This window comes from Limulus polyphemus, unplaced genomic scaffold (genome assembly GCF_000517525.1).
Source record: "Limulus polyphemus unplaced genomic scaffold, Limulus_polyphemus-2.1.2 Scaffold360, whole genome shotgun sequence".
NCBI classification, from domain to species: domain Eukaryota; kingdom Metazoa; phylum Arthropoda; class Merostomata; order Xiphosura; family Limulidae; genus Limulus; species Limulus polyphemus.
Window position 1 is genome coordinate 429,788 of NW_013665970.1, and position 7,152 is coordinate 436,939.

Below are 7,152 nucleotides of genomic sequence, written 5' to 3' on the forward strand. Positions count from 1 at the left end.
AGCCGTCCCTAATTTAGCAGTGTAAGACTAGAGGGAAGGCAGCTAGTCATCACCACAAACCGCCAACAGCTACTCTTTACCAATGAATAGTGGGATTGACCGTCACATTATAACGCCCCCACGGCTGAAAGGGCGAGCATGTTTGGTGTGACGGGATTCGAACCCGCGACCCTCAGATTGCGAGTCGAGCGCCTTAACCACCTGGCCATGCCGGGCCAACACTTCGACTGATGTACTGTGAAATAAAAGGCTTTACAGATACCTTACATTTGATATTATCCAGAAGACATCATTCTTTATATTCATACATCATTTGACGATTATTTTTGGGTTTTTGTGAACCTAAAATTTATAACAATATTAAATTTATTTGATAGAATTCAGATATTTTGCAACACCCATTAACTGAGCACGCTCTTTTAACTCAATATTCTTTTTCCTTGCAATTTAATAATTTTTTGATTTCTTTATTAGAGTTTCTAAAGCAGTATTACCATTTTTAAACAAAGGTTTTTTTGTTTGTTTGTTGTTAAACGCAAAGCTACAAAATGGGCTATCTGTACTGTGCCCCCCAAGGATATTGAAGCCCAGTTTTTCGCGTAATAAGCCTTCAGACTCGCCATTGAGCCATTGAGTGCCTAAACAAAGCCCGAAACATGATGTTACTTAAATTAAGCAAATTAATTTAAAATTACAGTTCTTTGAGATATTTTAATACAGAAATTTTGTGTAATCACACAAGTTTATCTTAATTTACAGAGTCTCACAACCCACGTCTTCATTAAACACTCCTTATGATCAGTGGTCTGAAATAATCTACTTTCAATGGGCAATTTCCGCTTCAAAACCCTGAACAGTCAGATACGCCATAATAAGAGCACTTACGAAAGTGACATGCCATAGAAAGGAGGGAAAATTTGATGTGGTCAACGTGCTCCTGCATACCTGCTGGCCAAAGAAACTTCGAAAGCCTTAGTAAGTCAATCTAGCTCCAGTTACATGATTATCAATCTGTCGCTCCTTCTTTCTCCATTCGCCAGCTGACAATGGTTTCTCTTAGCTTGGTAATCAGGCGGAATTAGAGTCGAGGGAACAGAAAATCATTGACTCTTGTCTGAAATAGTGGAAAATTGGGAGATAGGGTTTTCTTGTGTACAGGTAATCGGTTGTCATATTTCTGGAAACAATCAAACTTCAATTGAAGTGTATATCAGCCACACTTTATTTAAAAAAAAATTAGAAGAATCTATATATCGAATATATTACTGCTGACTTTACACTTTACGGTTCCTAAGTATACATTATCTTTATAAGTAATGCGTTCATTATATATATAGTTGTTACTTACTTTGATAGTCAAGGAATATTTTGGAAAGTTTATGCTAATACGTGATCAAAGAATGTAGTGTTGTCGTATTGTCCACACACCGATAGTCAAGGAATATTTTGGAAAGTTTATGCTAATACGTGATCAAAGAATGTAGTGTTGTCGTGTTGTCCACACACCGATAGTCAAGGAATGTTTTGGAAAGTTTATGCTAATACATGATCAAAGAATGTAGTGTTGTCGTGTTGTCCACACACCGATAGTCAAGGAATGTAGTGTTGTCGTGTTGTCCACACACCGATAGTCAAAGAATGCTTTGGAAAGTTTATGCTAATACATGATCAAAGAATGTAGTGTTGTCGTGTTATCCACACACCGATAGTCAAGGAATGTTTTGGAAAGTTTATGCTAATACATGATCAAAGAATGTAGTGTTGTCGTGTTGTCCACACACCGATAGTCAAGGAATGTTTTGGAAAGTTTATGCTAATACATGATCAAAGAATGTCGTGTTGTCCACACACCGATAGTCAAGGAATGCTTTGGAATGTTTATGCTGATACATGATCAAAGAATGTCGTGTTGTCCACACACCGATAGTCAAGGAATGCTTTTGTTTTTTTGTTGTTGTTTTTTTTACGTCCGGACATATTTTTGTAACCTATTACTAGTCTGAATGGAAGTTACTGAGAACCAATCGAGCACTATTGTAAGTGACAGCAACTACAATAACATCCTCATATATTACGTTTTTCTTCAAAGTACAACGAGAAAAAGACAAAATGAGTCAAGTAAATCTAAATGTTGTGTTTATAAATGTTTTCGTAAATATATATATATATACACATGTATATTTATATGTATTACTTCTGTTCAACGGTTCTCTAAAATACTTCTTATTTCGCAATGACGTGTTTCTACTCCTAAATGTTGTGTTTATAAATGTTTTCGTATATATATATATATATACACACACACCACACATGTATATATATATGTATTACTTCTGTTCAACGGTTCTCTAAAATACTTCTTATTTCGTAATGACGTGTTTCTACTCCCATGTTATTCTCTAAAGGTCTTCTAAGTAACTTCGAACAATATTCGTGACTACGATACATATAGGAAAGAAACAAACCAGCCCAAACATAAATCAGATATGCAAAACGTTTGTATTGGCTGCTCAAACACAGTGTACGGCCTCTTGGTTGTGAGATTAATCGTCGTCGGATTTATTTCCCTTGATTAAAAACCGTACGTGTTTTTCCATCGTTTTTCTCTTCAGAAATTTTGCTGCGTGCCATAAACACGAGCATTTTACTCCTCGTTTTAATCCTTTTCAGCCTCCACTACCTCTCTCTTATTCACCTATCAATCTTTCTCCTTTAGAATGATGTTAGAACAACTGTAAAGCCACTTTAATTTGAACACTGAAGAAAACTGTTTCAAAATTGAAAACTTTGCGGTTTCGTCTCAAACCTCAAGGGGGCGCATCAATCAAGACAATTCATTTCCCTCGTCACTACTGTCAGGTCTTTACGCTCTTTTTATGCCACTTATTCAAGCTGATGGTTGCTAGGAGGCTGAGCAATTCCCGCTCGAACAATTGAGAATGAAACTGTGGGCAAGGGCTAATCAAACGAGCCCCGAATTTCCAGCTTAAAACCATCAATCTCTTTCGTTTACTTGCATAATTCAAGGAACAACCCATTTTGCACTCGAATATTGTCAATGAATCAAACTGTAACAAAAATGGGCTTCTCGAAGGAAGTTGTATTCTTGTGGATATATATATAAATCATATAAATCCTCTTGGCAAAAATGTGATTTTATATTTGGTATAGATTGATGATCAATACCTAATTTGCCATGAAATATCTATAACAAGTTAATTCAGAACGTCTTCACTGAATAATCTCGTTTATTTTTTAAATATAAAGTACTGTTGTATCTGATATTTTGATATCAAGTACTGTGGTATCCGATATATAGATATCAGGTACTGTTGCATCCGATATATAGATATAGATATAAAGTACTGTTGTATCCGATATATAAATATAAAGTACTGTTGTATCCGATATATAGATATAAAGTACTGTTGTATCCGATATATACATATAGATATAAAGTACTGTGGTATCCGATATATAGATATCACGTACTGTTGCATCCGATATATAGATATAGATATAAAGTACTGTTGTATCCGATATATAAATATAAAGTACTGTTGTATCCGATATATACATATAGATATAAAGTACTGTTGCATCCGATATATAGATATAGATATAAAGTACTGTTTTATCCTATATATGGATAAATGTACTGTTGTATCCGATATATACATATAGATATAAAGTACTGTGGTATCCGATATATAGATATAGATATAAAGTACTGTTTTATCCTATATATGGATAAATGTACTGTTGTATCCGATATATAGATATAGATATAAGATACTGTTGTATCTTATATATAGATAAAAGTACTGTTGTATCTGATATACAGATATAAAGTACTGTTGTATTTGATACATAGATACAAAGTACTGTTGTATCTGATATATAGATATAAAGTACCATTGTATCTGATATATAGATAAAAGTACTGTTGTATCCGATATATAGATATAAGGTACTGTTGTATCTGATATATAGATATAAAGTACTATTGTATCCGATATATAGATAAAAGTACTGTTGTATCTGATATATAGATATAGATATAAAGTACTGTTGTATCCGATATATAGATATAGATATAAAGTACTGTTTTATCTGATATATAGATAAAAGTACTGTTGTATCCGATATATAGATATAGATATAAAGTACTGTTGTATCTGATATATATAGATAAAAGTACTGTTGTATCCGATATATAGATATAAAGTACTGTTGTATCTGATATACAAATATAAAGTACTGTTGTATCTGATATATAGATATAAACTACTGTGGTATCCGATATATAGATATAACATACTGTTGTATCCGATATACAGATATAAATTATTGTAATATCCGAAGTTATTTGTGGAATTCTAGAGAATAGTAAAAGAGTTCAGTCAACGTTTTGTTTTGGAAACGCTTGCAAGGTCACAACGTCTCTCTATTTATTAATATACAACCTTCCAAAGAAGTGCACGACGTAAAGAAACGCGATGAGAAAAATTAGCACTAAATGAATCGTTTATTTGATGTAATCTTGTTAACAAGTGAAAACAGGTTTAATTTTATTAAGTTGCAGGATTTGAATTAAATTCATAAAAATATCATTAGAAGACGTAAAAATCCTGTCGTGAAATTAATTTTAATTTTAGAACAACTTTTGCTATTGTAACAGCTAAAATATATGTAATGATGTTCTCGTCATCTTACGTATATTACGATAATAAGTGAGCCTCACACATCAAGGGCCAAAAACTTCCTCAGTTCTACAAACTATCAGTATACATCAATTCGAGCACAACAATACCTCAGAAGAGTGAATCACTGAAAGTCCTTAAAAGTATAGCTTGCGTATCTGCAGCTTAAAAATTAACAAAATAACAGGCTACACACAACAATGTATTTAACAGGCTCAGAGTTCATCTTTTTGTCGCTGGGGTAATTAAATTATTGTACGTTAAAGGGGAGAGCTAATGATTTTGTTTTCAAGTAATGTAATTTTTAAGACTATTAATGTATTTAGTTACCAGTATATAACACTGTCTAATTAATAGTACAAAGAAAGGTAAAACACAGGAGTTCGGCGTTGTATCGCGTCTTATATGTGTTTCATAAATCTACAGCTTGAAATATTTTAGCAAGTTTGTTTTAAATTACAAAAACTAATATAAATACTAAAACAACCTCAGTAAACTTCACAAAGTACTGAAACCACCCCAGTAAAATGCACAAAAATACTAAAACCATCTTAGTAAAACTCATAAAAGTAGTTAAAACCACATCAGTGAAATTCGCAAAAGTACTAAAACCATACAAGTAAAATTTACAAAAGTACTTAAAATCATATCAATCAAACTTAAACAGTACTTAAAACCAGATCAGTGAAATTCACAAAAGTACTAAAACCATACAAGTAAAATTTACAAAAGTACTTAAAATCATATCAATCAAACTTAAACAGTACTTAAAACCAGATCAGTGAAATTCACAAAAGTACTAAAACCATACCAGTAAAATTTACAAAAGTACTTAAAATCATATCAATCAAACTTAAACAGTATTTAAAACCAGATCAGTGAAATTTACAAAAGTACTTAAAACCACACCAGTAAAACTTACAAAAGTACTAAAACCTCATCAGTAAAACTCACAAAAGTAATAAAACTACACCAATCAAACTCACAAAATCTTATTGATATAATAGATAATAATTCTAAGCACACTAAGTTGTAAAGTAAGAAGGAGAAGCAATAGTGCATAGACTACTGCAGTAAATGATAAACTCATTACACACTGAGTTGTGTAATAATTAGAAACACTCACAGTAAAATGAGTAGAACTGTAAATAGTAAAACAACTGATTGTTGTACATGTAGTAAAATGAGTAGAACTGTAAATAGTAAAACAACTGATTGTTGTACATGTAGTAAAATGAGTAGAACTGTAAATAGTAAAACAACTGATTGTTGTACATGTAGTAAAATGAGTAGAACTGTAAATAGTAAAACAACTGATTGTTGTACTTGTAGTAAAATACTATAGTACATGGAATAGTGTATTGAAACAGAAAACCCATATCCAACTGAGTAATTTCGTAAATAATAAAAGTCAAAGCACTGAATTTTGTAGTAAGTAGGAGAACTTGTAATACAGCAAGTAAGTGAAGAGGTGATACGGATTTTATTACAATCTGCAACAATACTATGCTTCTACACTCATTGTACTTCACATAACAATTCTGTGCTATCTGCAACAATACTATGTGTGATACGGATTTTATTACATTCTACACTCATTGTACTTCACATAACAATTCTGTGCTGTGATACGGATTTTATTACAACATAGTAATGTTGCAGATTTGTTAAGTGTAATTGTAATGTTGTTTTACAGTTAAGTTTGGGCAACTTCTTTTCATTAATCGGTTCTACAAGTCCTAATCAGAATTGCACTTATTAATCATGATCATTTCCATTTGTGCAGCAATGACTGTTTTTACCACAAAGAACTCTACGCTTTCGATATCAGTAACTCTAAAATACTTCATTACTTTCAAATACTAATATATAGTGACAGATGTAAAAGAGCTTGCAGAACCTACGCTTTCCTGGGTTTTCATAGTATATCATAACGTTATTATATTAGTACATAAAACACGGTATCATGGCAACCAATTCAAGCGAAAATATCCGATCATAATAAGAGCTCACATGCAGTCAGCTAAAGCTGACTCAACCCATGTTACGCGCTTGTGCGACACCTAACGGTGGACACGTGTCAACCCGTCACAATTTATCAACCAAGTCATTTATAATCTGTCCTGACGTATTACAAACAATAGATCTCCCAGGTCTACTTTTTATGGGAGACTTCATCCTTCAATTTAAATGTGTACCTAAGTTCATGTCCTAAAAGCTTTAGCGTGTTTCGCGCCTAATTTGCAGAGGCGGCAGCTTTCTGCTTTGTAATTCAGCAGCAAGTCGGTGAAGATATAAAAAACGCACTTAACACGGCTTTTTTTCTTCTGCACGAGGAATATTAATCAGAACTGACAAGCAAAGAGGATCAATTTAAAAAAAAAGACTACGTAACGTGACCATGTACCGAAAACAAAATAAAAATATGACCAACATCCAAGAAACGAAA